The sequence below is a fragment of the Macaca mulatta genome, chromosome X (assembly GCF_049350105.2).
Source record: "Macaca mulatta isolate MMU2019108-1 chromosome X, T2T-MMU8v2.0, whole genome shotgun sequence".
Taxonomy (NCBI): domain Eukaryota; kingdom Metazoa; phylum Chordata; class Mammalia; order Primates; family Cercopithecidae; genus Macaca; species Macaca mulatta.
In genome coordinates, this window is record NC_133426.1 from 80,818,493 (window position 1) to 80,831,243 (window position 12,751).

The following is a 12,751-nucleotide window of genomic DNA, read 5'->3' on the forward strand; positions in this document are numbered from 1 at the left end:
GCGCAAGCCTCCAAGCACAGCAAAAATAGCCTTTTTAGAAGTCATTTCTGAATGGGGTTATTGTTCCTGCCAGGTTTGAAAAACATGTGGACACAATGGTCACATCCAGGTGTGTACTAGAGAGGCACTGCACTTAATCCTATCTACCTAAGCTATAAACTTTTCAGACTGTATCCTCGACTGATCTTTCTAGGAGCACAGTCACCACTGGATATTGAAAAGGACCTAATTTTTACCTCCAACTGACGCATCATTGATAAAGATAATGAGTCTTCACTATGTGCTATCGGGCTCGATGTTACTGAGAGTAGCTGCCCTCAATTACCCCATCAGAAAAAAATAAGGAATATTACTAGAATTTTGCTTCCTAAGTTAAAAACTGAGCTATGCATACATAGAACAGTGTGAGACACCTAACATTTAATGTGTGCTCAGTTAATGTTAACTCTTGGAGGTTTTTGGTTTTGTCTTTTTGTTGTTGTTGTTTTTTTTTTTTTTTTTTTGAGACGGACTCTCTCACTGTCACCCACTCTGGAGTGCAGTGGTGTGATCTCGGCTCACTGCAACCTCTGCCTCCTGGGTTCAAGCAATTCTCATGCCTCAGCTTCCAGAGTAGCTGGGATTACATGCATGCACCACTATACTCAGTGAATTTTTTTTTTTTTTTTAGTAGAGACGGGGGTTTCACCATGTTGGCCCAGGCTGGTCTCGAACTCTCAACCTCAGGTGATCCGCCTGCCTCAGCCTCCCAAAGTGCTGGAATTACAGGCACGAGCCACCGTGTCTGGACTCTTAACTATTGTTATCAAAAGACTACTATAAAAAAAGAATGCACTGCCTAGAATGGAACAAACAGTAAGAGATGATTAAGAGATAGTTAAATAAGGCCGGGCATAGTGGCTTATGCCTGTAATCCCCTAGCACTTTGGGAGGCTGAGGCAGGCAGATCACTTGAGGTCAGAAGTTGGAGACCAGCCTGGTCAACATGGTGAAACCCCGTCTCTACTAAAAATACAAAAATTAGCCAGGAGTGGTGGTGTCCACCTGTAGTCCCAGCTACTTGGGAAGCCGGGGCAGGAGAATTGCTTGAACCCAAGAGACAAGAGGCTGCAGTGAGCCAAGATCACGACAATGCACTCCAGCCTGGGTGACAGCACAAAACCCTGTCTCAAAAATACATACATACATACATACTTAAATGAGAAGTAACACAGTTGTTTTCGATGGAAAAGTACTGGAAAAGCAGATTAAAAGCGTAGAATAACCTTACAGTCATTAAACCATCCAGTGAAAGAGAAATGAACAGAGCCATGTCCTAGCATAGGGATGAAACTAGAAAACAAAGAATAGAAATGCAAAACACACACACATGCACACACACGCGCACACACACACAATCAGGTCTCTAACAAGTTTGGTTTGTAATAAGAGAAATTGTCAGAGAAATATGCCCACAAAAATGTATCCGTAAGTATGTTAAATGTATTATGTTCAGATTTAATAAAAACCTAAGTCCTAATGTTTAAAAGGAAAAAAATTTAATAAAAAAATAAAGGAAATGTTTCAAAACGATCATGGTCCAAATGAAAGATTTCTATGCATTCCCATCTAAAGAGAGGAAAATATTCTTGGTAAGAGCCACCTAAAAATGTCATCAATATCCGTACACACTAGAAAGAAACATAGCAATAATCCAAGTGGTTCTGCATATGCTTTCATTGTGCCATGCTTTTTTTCTTTCAAATATTTGAAAATGAATACCTATGGCCTTTTATAATTTTTTTAATACAAAGTATATTGGAGGAAAAGAAAATGATTCTCTTTGTAACCCTAAGTCATAGACATATATGTTTGAACTTATTACTTCCTTTAAAATATTGACTGAAGGCCCTCAGAGAATATGAAAGAAATACCAAGAAATAAAAGAGAAAGCATCATACGTTCAGGTAGTGGACATCAATTTTACATAACACAGTGACCTACATTAAAAATAATAGCTTTAAAAAAGAATAATTTTTAAATCATAAAACTATTTTAATGTAATTGTTTCACTTTAATTAAGGAGGAAAAGAATGAACAGTGATGCCAAAGATATCACATCTAGAATGGAAAATATTTGTGTTAATTTTTGGATAGCCTGTGGTAATATCACTATGGCTACCTCATAATCCCAGTAAACTGAAGTTGTATCTTAATACTTCAGAGTCCACGTCAAGATTTTTATTGCAAAATTAAACGATTCTTGATTTTATGTTACCATGACCAAGTTCATTAGCTTAATAAAATGTGTAAGCAATTAACAAAAGCATCACATGAATGTTCCAGAGCAGCATAATCCATTAGATAGCAGAAAAACAAAATGTGGTATATAAGCAAATTGTGACTCTAAACAAATACATACTAATAGATGTGGTATATATATAAACAAAACATGGTACATAAACAAAATGAATGATAAACAAAATGTGGCATATACATACAATGAAGTATTATTCAGCTATAAAAAAGAATAAAGTTCTGACATATGCTATAACATGGGTGAACTTTGAAGGCATTGTGCTAAGTGAAATATGCCAGATGCAAAAGGACAAATATTGTATGATTCCACTTACACAAAATATTTGGAATAGGCAAATTCAGAGACTGAAAGTACATTAGAGGTTACCAACGGCAAAAAGAAAGAGACGAATGTACTATACTAATACAAGGTATTAACAATAGGGGAAACGGTGTGGAGCATATGGGAATCCTCTGTACTATGATTGTAACTTTTCTGTAAATAAAAAACATTGTGAAACAAAACACTTATTTAAAAAAAAAAAAAAAACAGGATGATATCCACCCTCATAAAAATTTACCCTATAAACAATTAACACATATTTTGAATTTTCTTTTCTTTTTTTTTTTTTTTTTGAGACAGAGTCTTGCTCTGCCGCCCAGGCTGGAGTGCAGCGCCCAGGCTGGAGTGCAGCGGCCGGATTTCAGCTCACTGCAAGCTCCGCCTCCCGGGTTTACGCCATTCTCCTGCCTCAGCCTCCTGAGTAGTTGGGACTACAGGTGCCCGCCACCTCGCCCGGCTAGTTTTTTGTATTTTTTAGTAGAGACAGGGTTTCACCCTGTTAGCCAGGATGGTCTCGATCTCCTGACCTCGTGATCCGCCCGTCTGGGGCCCCCAAAGTGCTGGGATTACAGGCTTCAGCTACCGCGCCCGGACCATATTTTGAATTTTCTATGTGCTAAAACATACTTACTACAAATTCAGTAAGTCAAACTGAACCAAGTTTATAATATCCTTGTAAAATCCCTGGTGTGCAAGGACAATTTTGGAAAACCTGTTTTGTGCTACAGTGGTAAAATACAGGTTTAATAGCCTGGACTCGTGTGTATTTGAAGAAAATTACTTAAGCAAGTGTAAAATGGTTAACACTGCAGTATAAACTAAAATGTTTTGGAAGAGCAATTTGAGAAGAACTTTAATAAATAAGAACTGTTCTTATTTTTACCAACTTTTTCAAGGATGCCATTATATAGAAATCATAGAACTACCCACAAAAAGACACAAGAATTAAGTTTTCACCACACCATTTTTTGTGAAAGAGACAATCGAAAGTCTTATTAATAAAGAAATGTTAAATTATGTTACATAAATTATGATATCCATGAAATTTCATTTCACACTAACAGTCAAGTATTCTGATACATAGTCCAGAGTCACATGTTAAACACTAAAATTGATGCTATTAAAAACATAAAATTGAATGGCTTGTGTATGAAAAGGGGTCCTGTTAAGCCATGCAAAGACCATGGCAAGGCAGACAACTCTCTATGAATATGATAGTCATGACACACCCCATAAAAATTACTTATGATTCAACCAAGAACACAAGCAGTATAAAGCAATGGGCATGCAACAAACTACAGATCATGAAATATTATCAGAACTGTTTCTGATATAGCTCTGCTACTGTTACTATTACATGCACTCTTATTAAAAAGCCCCCTACATTAATTCTAATAAGTAAATTTTCTGTTACAAAAGTCCATATAGGCATTTATACCATGTGACATCTGGCAGAAATATATATAATAGTAGCAAAGAAAAACAAAAAACCTGGGTAGAATTAACACAAAATAGACTAATAAAAACATTCGAGATGGAGACTAGTGAACTGTTGAAGTAGGGAAGTCAAGAGTCAGGAAAAATCATTGACTCAAACATTATTAAAATAGAACCAAGAAATTTAGAGTATACGGAATGGCATCACATAAATGAGTCTAAATAAAGATAGGCAGCAAGAGGCACAATAAATAACAACATTATAAATGTACTTCCACAATCAAAATAATTCTACACTATCACAGGAAAAGACAGTCAATGACACCAACCAGTGAATCCAGAAGTGAAATAGATGAGAATTTAGTATTTGATATATAGAACTTTAAATGAGTGAGCAGGCACAGGGGTACTTGCCTACAGTCTCAGATACTCAGGAGGCTGGGTCGAGAGGATCACTTGAGCCCAGGAGTTCAAATCTAGCCTGGGCAACATGGCAAAACCCTGTCTCTTAAAAAAAACAAAAAAACAAAAAACAAAGAAAGAGTGAACAAAATGTAGATTTTTCAATCAATATTGGGACAACAGCTAGCCATTTAAAATAAAATGTGAAATCATTATATGGCTACCAACCTCAAAGTAAAATCCAAATTGATCAATAACTTAAAAATAACTAAATCATGAAAGTACTAAAAAGTACTCATGTGATATTGATTTCCTCTGACCTACTAAAAGCTATATTCAAAGATTTCCTAAAATTGAACCATTTTTGCAATGGTGGGTATGAACACCACTTGCCCAATTGTGTATTGATCATAAATTTGCTCCTGGATTCTTGTTGCCAAATTTTTATTTACATTATTTGCTTGTCTATCACTTTTAAAAATAGATCGACAGATTTTTCAGTTTTTATCAAGCTATAAATATGCCGACTTCATAATAAGACCATTGTCTTTCATATGCAGAAACCATCTCTGGAAGGTTGCTTGTATCTGGTAAGGAGGAAGGAAGATTGAGAACTGGGAATCTAAAAGCAGAAAAGAAGACTTTTAACTAGAACAACTTTAGTACAAATTGAATTTTGTAGTATTTACCACTTGCACATATTACTTTTTTTAAAACAACTTATAATCTCATCTCTACAAAAAATTTAAAAATTAGTGGAGTATTGTGGCCTGCACCTATAGTCCCAGCTACTCAGTAGGCTGAGGTGGGAGGATCACTTGAGGCCAGGAGGTGGAGGTTGCAGCCAGCCAAGATGGTGCCACTGCACTCCAACCTGGGTGACAAAAGGAAACCCTGTCTCAAAAAAAAAAAAAAAAAAAAAAAAAATTAGCCAGGCATGGTGGCACGCGCTACTCAGGAGGCTGAGGTGGAAGGAGTGGAAGGATTGCTTGAGTCCGGAAGGTCAAGGTTGCAGTGAGTCATGATCTCGCCACTGCACTCCAACATGGGCAACACAGTGAGGCTGTCTCAAAAAAAAAAAAAAAAAGAAAGAAAAGAAAAAGAAACAAAAAGAAATGCCCTACCGGACTGTAACTTATAAATGATTAAAATGGTAAATTTTATGCTACATGTATCTCACCACACACAAAAGGAAAAACAAATCACCTGGATCTTCCAAACACTATATATAGAAAATTTTTGTTCTCACTCTGGATACACCTGCCCCATTCTCCTAGCACCTACAACTGCTTTTATATCTCAGTGCTATATGTTTAAAAAATATAAGTAACAATGTATGTTTCACCCATTTTCTTCCACAGAAGAAAACTCATTATATGTATTATCTTTATATGCCTTTTTTCACTTAATATAGCCTTCAAATTTTCTACTACTTGCCACCTCATTCATTTCTATAGCATTCTAGTATTCCATTATGATAATCTACCAGTTTATCCAGTCCCTTATTGATGAGCCCCTGGATAGTTTCCAACATTTTGCTATTATAAAATATTCTTCAATGTTACATATGCAACCTGTTTCACTTTTTCAGAAATGTAGGATAATTCTTAGAAGAGGATTCACTAGATAAAATAAAGGCGACTGTAATTTTTTTTCTCCCTTCCCCCCAGGAAGGCCGCCTTTACTCAGCCAGCGGCAGGAAACAGCCTGCTTTGGAGGTCAAATGGAGGGCTGGTGGGGCCGGCTCAAATCTTCTATCCCCAGCTCTTTTGAAATTCCAGATCCCTGGCTTTGTCTTAAGCAAAAGTACTGTGGAAGCTGCAGCATTTCCTCCTCCTTTCCAGAAACTGAGGGAGAAAAGCCACCCTGGAAGGTGTACAAACGCTGCCTCATGCCCAACAAACCACAGGACCTGGACGCGCTAACTGCAGCCCCACAGCCACCACCCACCAAAGCCCGGGGAGATTCCCCAGGGCAACTATTACTTTGATAAACATCTCCAAAGTATCCTTCATAAGTATTATATTATTTTGCATTCCAGCATTCTGTAAGTGCCAGTTTTCCCATAGTCCTGCCAACAAAGTTCTCAAATATTAACTTTCTGTAGCTTTTCACATTTCTCCTATAAATGACTTAAGCATGCTTTCATATATTAAAGTGTCATTGGTTTTCCTGGGAACTATCTGTTCATGACCATTGCTCATTTTTAACTAGGGTCTTTTGATTTTCCTTATTTTTTTAGAAGCTTTTTATATATTAATGGAAATTAGCACTTAATATGCGTTGCAAATATTTTTTCCAGTTTCTCGTTTCTCTTTTGACTTCATTTAGAATGTTTTGACACAAAATATTTTATTTTTTAAAAAAATTAATATTTAAATATTTAAAAATATTTTTTATGCAGCTGCATTTACGAATCTTATTTTATGGCTTCTATGTTTGAAGACAGAAAGATTACGATGTGTTTACAATTCAGTGAGCAAAGGATGGTTTCATTAACAAATGGAATATGTAATTAACTAATTAGGACAGAGAAAAGAGTAAACCCTTTTCACTTAAATAGGTTAATTAAGAATTAAAAGACTTTGGAAGAACATGAAAAAATATACACAAATATACTGATTTGGTCTCAGAGTTCAGAATTCCTTTCTGAAAATAAATCTGTTAAGGGCAAACTGCCCCAAGAAGCTTCTTGGTGCTGCCCGCCCCTCCCCACTCTGCAACTCCTCTCCATGCTGTCCCAAGCCTTTTTACATTTCTAAGCCCTTATCTAGGTGCTGCAGTGAAGCCAGCAGACTTTACCTATCAAGCCTTGCTACTATAAAGCAAACCCCAATTACAAACCAACCGGACCACACAGGGGGAGGTCGTGGGAAGCATAAACAAACTTTACCTACAACCTCCGGTACCATAATGTGGCAGAATTAACCAGCAAACAACCCCAGGATGCGGCCACACCAAAGAACTCCCTCAAACTCCCTCCCCAGTATAAACCCTTCATTCCGTAAGCTAGCTGCTGCTGCCTCCTCTGTCTGTGATAAAGCAGCCAGCAGGTTTAATAAAAGCTTGCCTGAACTTGGGTCTTGCTGTCTTGTCCTTTCTCTCAGCTGAGCTTACAAAATCAAAAGTCAAATTTATTTACTTTACAATATTACAAATAACACAAATATGTTAAACTCAATTAAATTTCATGTCATGATACTTATCAATCTTTTATTTTCGGAATTCTTCTTTTGGTATTAGGAATAAGAAAAGGATTGACATGCTTAATATCCTTAATATTTTAAGCACTCTTTTCCATTTTTTTTCTTTTTCCGGTTCAGGTTTGAGCACTGATAAGCACTCTTTAAAGAGAAACATTTTAATGTTTTGGAAGTGCTTTCCATAGTAATAAGCCTATCCTCCCTTGACTACTCAGCCCAGCTGACTAGCCTAGCTAGGAAACAGCCAGTCAGGCTGACAGTTAATAAGAACTCAAGCTCATGCCTGTATTTACAGTGCTTTAGGAGGCTGAGGTGGGAGGATCACTTGAGGGCCTTAGATCAAGACCAACCTGGGCAACATAGCCAGACCCCATTCTCTAACAACAACAAAAATTAGCAGGGGGTGGTGGGAGGCTGAGGCAGGAGGATCACTTGAACCCAGGAGTTCAAGGTTGCAGTGAGCTATGATCACACCACCGCAATACAGCCTGTGCAACAGCTTGTACAACCCTGTCTCCAAAAAAATAACCCAAGTTTTCAATATGTATAGCCACATATAAACTAGAACTTAAGACCTAAGGATTCATGTGAAAGCAGAAACTGAGTAAGTAGAAGCCCTAGGGTAGAGAAGGGCATAGAAAGTCAAACAAGAGAGCAAAACAACCTGAGGCAAGATGATGACAAAGCAAAAATGCAGAGCAAACATGAACGCACACACGTACACACACATAGTTTCTCCAGATGCCTCGATTTCCTAATAGCTTTCTAGTTCCCCTTACTGAGAGGCATAGCTACATGCCGGGTCCTTTAGTGGGTTTCCAGTAAAATCCCTGTCTCCCTTACTGCTCACGATCCCTTGCAGTCTTGCTTATTACAGCCCCCTTATTTGATCTGGCATTTGTGTTCTTCACAAAAAAAACTTTACTAAAACCAGAGGCAAAATATAAAAATGCATCTGTCATCTAATGAAGAATAAATCTAGTCTTTGTCTCCTGTTCCTGGTACAGAGCTTCAGAGAGGCTTGGGATTTCCTGATTAATGGAAGTGTCTTTGTTATTCATAAGGAGCCCCTATGGACTATACCTGAGTTTATACTTGGGGGCGACTCAAGGTAGGCCCTCACATAGTTTCAAAGGACGGGCTGGCCATGCCAGACAGACCAAGCATATGATTAGAGGGTTGCAACTTTTAGCCACACCCCCAGATGTTCAGAGAGTAAAGAGGAGCTGGAGAAGGAAGTTAATAATGTGGCCAATAAAACTCTGGACACTCAAAGCTCAAGGAGCTTCCTGGTGGGTGAACACTTTGTGTGACTGGTAGTTAGTGTTAACTCCGGGTAGTTAGTGTCAGAATTGAAATGAATTGCAGGATACCCAGTTGGTGTCAGACAATTGGTGTCAGAACAGTATCTATCACTCATTATTCACGTACCAACTAACAAAATTATTAACTGTTTTCCACCAAAGTAGTACATTTTCATTAAGGAAAAAAAAAAGGATAACCAACATGAACATTTTAGTAGCTATACGTCAACATTTTTAACTCTACTAGGAAAATTCATCAAAGAGGTTACAAAACTTACCTCAATTTTCAATATGGAGGAAAATATTATTATCTATATCAAATTATGCCCAGATACCAAGGCCAATCTGTGTTTTTAATTCACGTCAAGTGAAGAGGCCTATTATTTTAAACAAACTTCCTATATTCTAATTACACTGATGTGAAACCACACAATAAAAATCTAATATTCCCCTTGTACTTCTTTCTTAAAGAATGGTTCTGGGCCGGGCGTGGTGGCTCAAGCCTGTAATCCCAGCACTTTGGGAGGCCGAGACGGGCGGATCACAAGGTCAGGAGATACAGACCATCCTGGCTAACACGGTGAAATCCCATCTCTACTAAAAATACAAAAAAAATTAGCTGGGCGTGGTGGCACATGCCTGTAATCCCAGGTACTCGGGAGGCTGAGGCAGGAGAATGCCGTGAACCCAGGAGGCGGAGCTTGCAGTGAGCCGAGATCGCACCACTGTACTCCAGCCTGGGCGAGAGAGCCAGAAAAAAAAAAAAAAAAAGAATGGCTCCTTCCAAATATTTGAACGCCAATTTCCAAGTAAACTGTGGGGAAGGAATGGCACCTAAATTTTTAAATTAACACAATTCTTTCAGGTAACTATATGCACAGTATGAGAGCAAAAGGAAGCAAACAAAAAAAGCCAATATGTCAAAGATTTTGCTTAAAATCCTGTAAGCTTAGGTTATTGTCTTTAATGTAACCTAAAGGACTCCCAATATTTTTTAGCTTGCCCCCAAAACACAACAGGTATCATGTATTTAAACTCTCTCTCATTAAACTGGCCCACTTCTGCCCTTAAGCAGTTTGCATGTGATCAGTTACAGAAGGGTCCAGTATTTAACTATTTTACACATTCAGCTTATGTGCACAGACTGAGACTAGTATCCTTAGGAAGACCTGCTGCCAAGGTTGGCCTTTTACTAGATTGATTGTGCAAATAAAAGCGGGTCATGTTGAATACCTGCTTTCCTTCCGGGAATCTGGAATTTTGGTACATGCAAAGCAGAAAGTGCCTACAGGACCAACCTACAATAGAAACTTTGGGTGCCGAGTCCCTAATGGGCTTCTTGAGCAGAAACATGGCACACGTGTTGCCAAATTTTTATTGCTAAAAGAATGCGCTCTGTATGACCACTCATGGGAGGGAGATAGCATAAGGAGGCCTGCACACTGGTTCCTCCAGACTCCACTTTGTCTTTTTCCCTTATGCTAACCTTAGAAAGGCTATATATGCTTATTATGTTGCTGTAACATGTCTTAGCTGTATGACTTTATGTTAAGTCCCGTGATCTATGATCCGCAAGACACTGTCTATTTTTCGGCATTAAGTTGCCAAACCATAGAGGCAACCTTTCTTTTTTTTCCAACTTTTAAAATGCATTTTCACAATTACAGTTAAATAGTACATGTATGTATAATTAACCGTTAGATGTTTCTGGTTATAATTCTCCTGTTGCACTTCCGTTACTAGGTTAGAACTGTCAATAAATGAGATTACACATACAGAACACAAAACCACAGCTCAGTAATTACTTCTGACTTAGAATAAAATGTTACACTGGTTTTTAGGCAAAATGATGCATTTACCTAGCAAAGCAAGACTTTTTTTTTTTTTTTTTTTGGACAGGGTACCTTTCTCCAAAAAAAATGAAAAATGGTATTTCCCAAACTTGTTTCCTAATCTCATTCCCAGCAAGACACTTTTCTTCTTTAGTGATGCAGAAGATCCTTTTACATATTAAACTAAAATATATAGTTTATGTCCTACTTTCAATTAATGTCATTACTATCAAGTTCCAGGCTAATAAAAATAGGAACTTAGGGGACCTCCTCTTTTGGCTTTGGTGCCCCCCTCCCTCTGTCTCTGTAGGGGGAGCTTCTTCCTTCTGTCTTTTCTCTTCCTCCTTGCCTATTAAACTCTCCACTCCTTAAAACCACTCCACACGTGTCCGTGTTGTTTTATCTAAACCAGCCTCAGGAATAAGAACCCTGGTATTCCTCCACTCATCAGAGCCATATCATTTTGGTGCATGGGCCGGAAAAGGAAAATTCAATCATCAGACATGTTGAGTATGGAGCGGATTTCAACTTCAAATCTGTCCTTTAATCTCAAGGCTCTCTTCCAGCTACCCTGTCACCAAACTTTCTATTGGTAGTCTCTTACCCTCTCTCTGTGTGTCTAATGTACAGGAATCTTTACAGTTCAGGGAAAACAGGTCTGTTAGAAACAATCGTGAATCACGGCAGGCAGTAACTCAATAAATGCTTCTCTCTCTCTGTTTTCTCTGGCAAGCACATGGTATTTCTAAGCCACCTAGTAGAAATCAGGTTCTAGGCCTCTTCTGGGAACGGGAAGTTTCTGCTTTTAACAGTTAGGAGTAAGATGTCTTCCGTAGCCCAATTTTAGTCTCGATCTTGTCCCACTGGCAGGAAAACGGCCATTTGGCTCCTATGTTCCTTTAAGGTACTGATTTTGTCTCCTATTAAGACAGTACTTAATTAGTAAGGGGATTTTTCAGTCCGGAAGTTAACCAGAACCATTATTCTACGAGTAAATGCTTTAGCATGGGCTATAATAGCAGAATACACAGTTCAATCTAGCATCCCCCCTTTAAAGGGGCCTTGCCCAATTACATGGTTTTTCTTGAAATCCGTTTTTTGGAAGGCACACAGGCCATGCAAGTCTAGGAGGTCAAAGGGAAATAAAAGGCAGAGAACTGACTGATTGGGGACAGCGTGAGTAAGGAACTCAGTTCCTCTGGTGCCATGGCTTGGAGGGGCACATTGCAGTCATGGGCGGCACACTTAAGCGGGTGCCGGGAATCCAGGAGCCCTGGAGAGAAAATAGTTGGGGGGAAAATAGTTGGGGGGACGCCCTCTATTGTTTTCATCTCCAACCTGGATCACATTATGAAAGGAAGCAGACTAAAAGGATATTTATTCTCACTTCTCTTTCTAGATGGGTAACACTCCCCTGGAGTGTATGTTGAAGCATTGGGACTCCTTCGACCTTGCAACTTTGAAGAAAAAGTGGCTTATTTTCTTTTGCACAAGGGTATGGTCTTTTTGCTAGACCTTTGCAAATGTTGCAAGATCAACCCAGCTCTTTTAGCAACTATATCGGGCAGGCCCAGGAAAACTACTTCCCCAAAATTAAAAAAGTAACTTTCAAGGAAATCATTCTGATGGTCCCTCTTATTTGGGGCCCCTTCAGTGACCTTAGGCAAGTAAAGGGAAATTGAGGCTGATTTTCTGATGACCCTGATAGGTATACAGAAGCTTTCCAAAATTTAACTCACATATTTGACCTCATATGGAGGGATGTTATGTTGCTGCTAAGTCAAACCCTCACTGCAGCTAAAACAGGCAGCTCTGCAAGCAGAAGAAAATTTTGGAGATGAGCAATATGTCTCCTATAGTGGTCCAGAAGGGAAAAGAGAAAAATAGGGAAGGCAAAGAAATAGGGGATAAACCATTCCCAATAGGAAGAGAGGTATTACCTCTTGACAACCC

At 38.6% G+C, this 12,751-nt stretch overlaps 2 long non-coding RNA genes across 4 annotated transcripts in view; one reads left to right on the forward strand and one right to left on the reverse strand.

Moving 5' to 3' along the window:
• Positions 1–461: 461 nt before the first annotated feature.
• LOC144338761 (uncharacterized) lies at positions 462–2,943 on the forward strand. Of its 2 annotated transcripts, none has more exons than XR_013413131.1 (2): positions 462–669; positions 1,057–2,943. It is a non-coding gene; the product is annotated as an uncharacterized LOC144338761 (long non-coding RNA). The 2 variants fall into 2 exon arrangements; XR_013413132.1 differs by having other exon boundaries at positions 469–705; positions 1,057–1,736.
• Positions 2,944–7,690: 4,747 nt separating this feature from the next.
• Positions 7,691–12,751, reverse strand: part of LOC106995248 (uncharacterized) — a 44,739-nt gene continuing 39,678 nt past the window's right edge. For both annotated transcript variants that reach the window (XR_013413126.1, XR_013413127.1), the window contains exon 5: positions 7,691–9,483. This is a non-coding gene — a long non-coding RNA (uncharacterized LOC106995248). The remainder of the gene's footprint in view (positions 9,484–12,751) is intronic.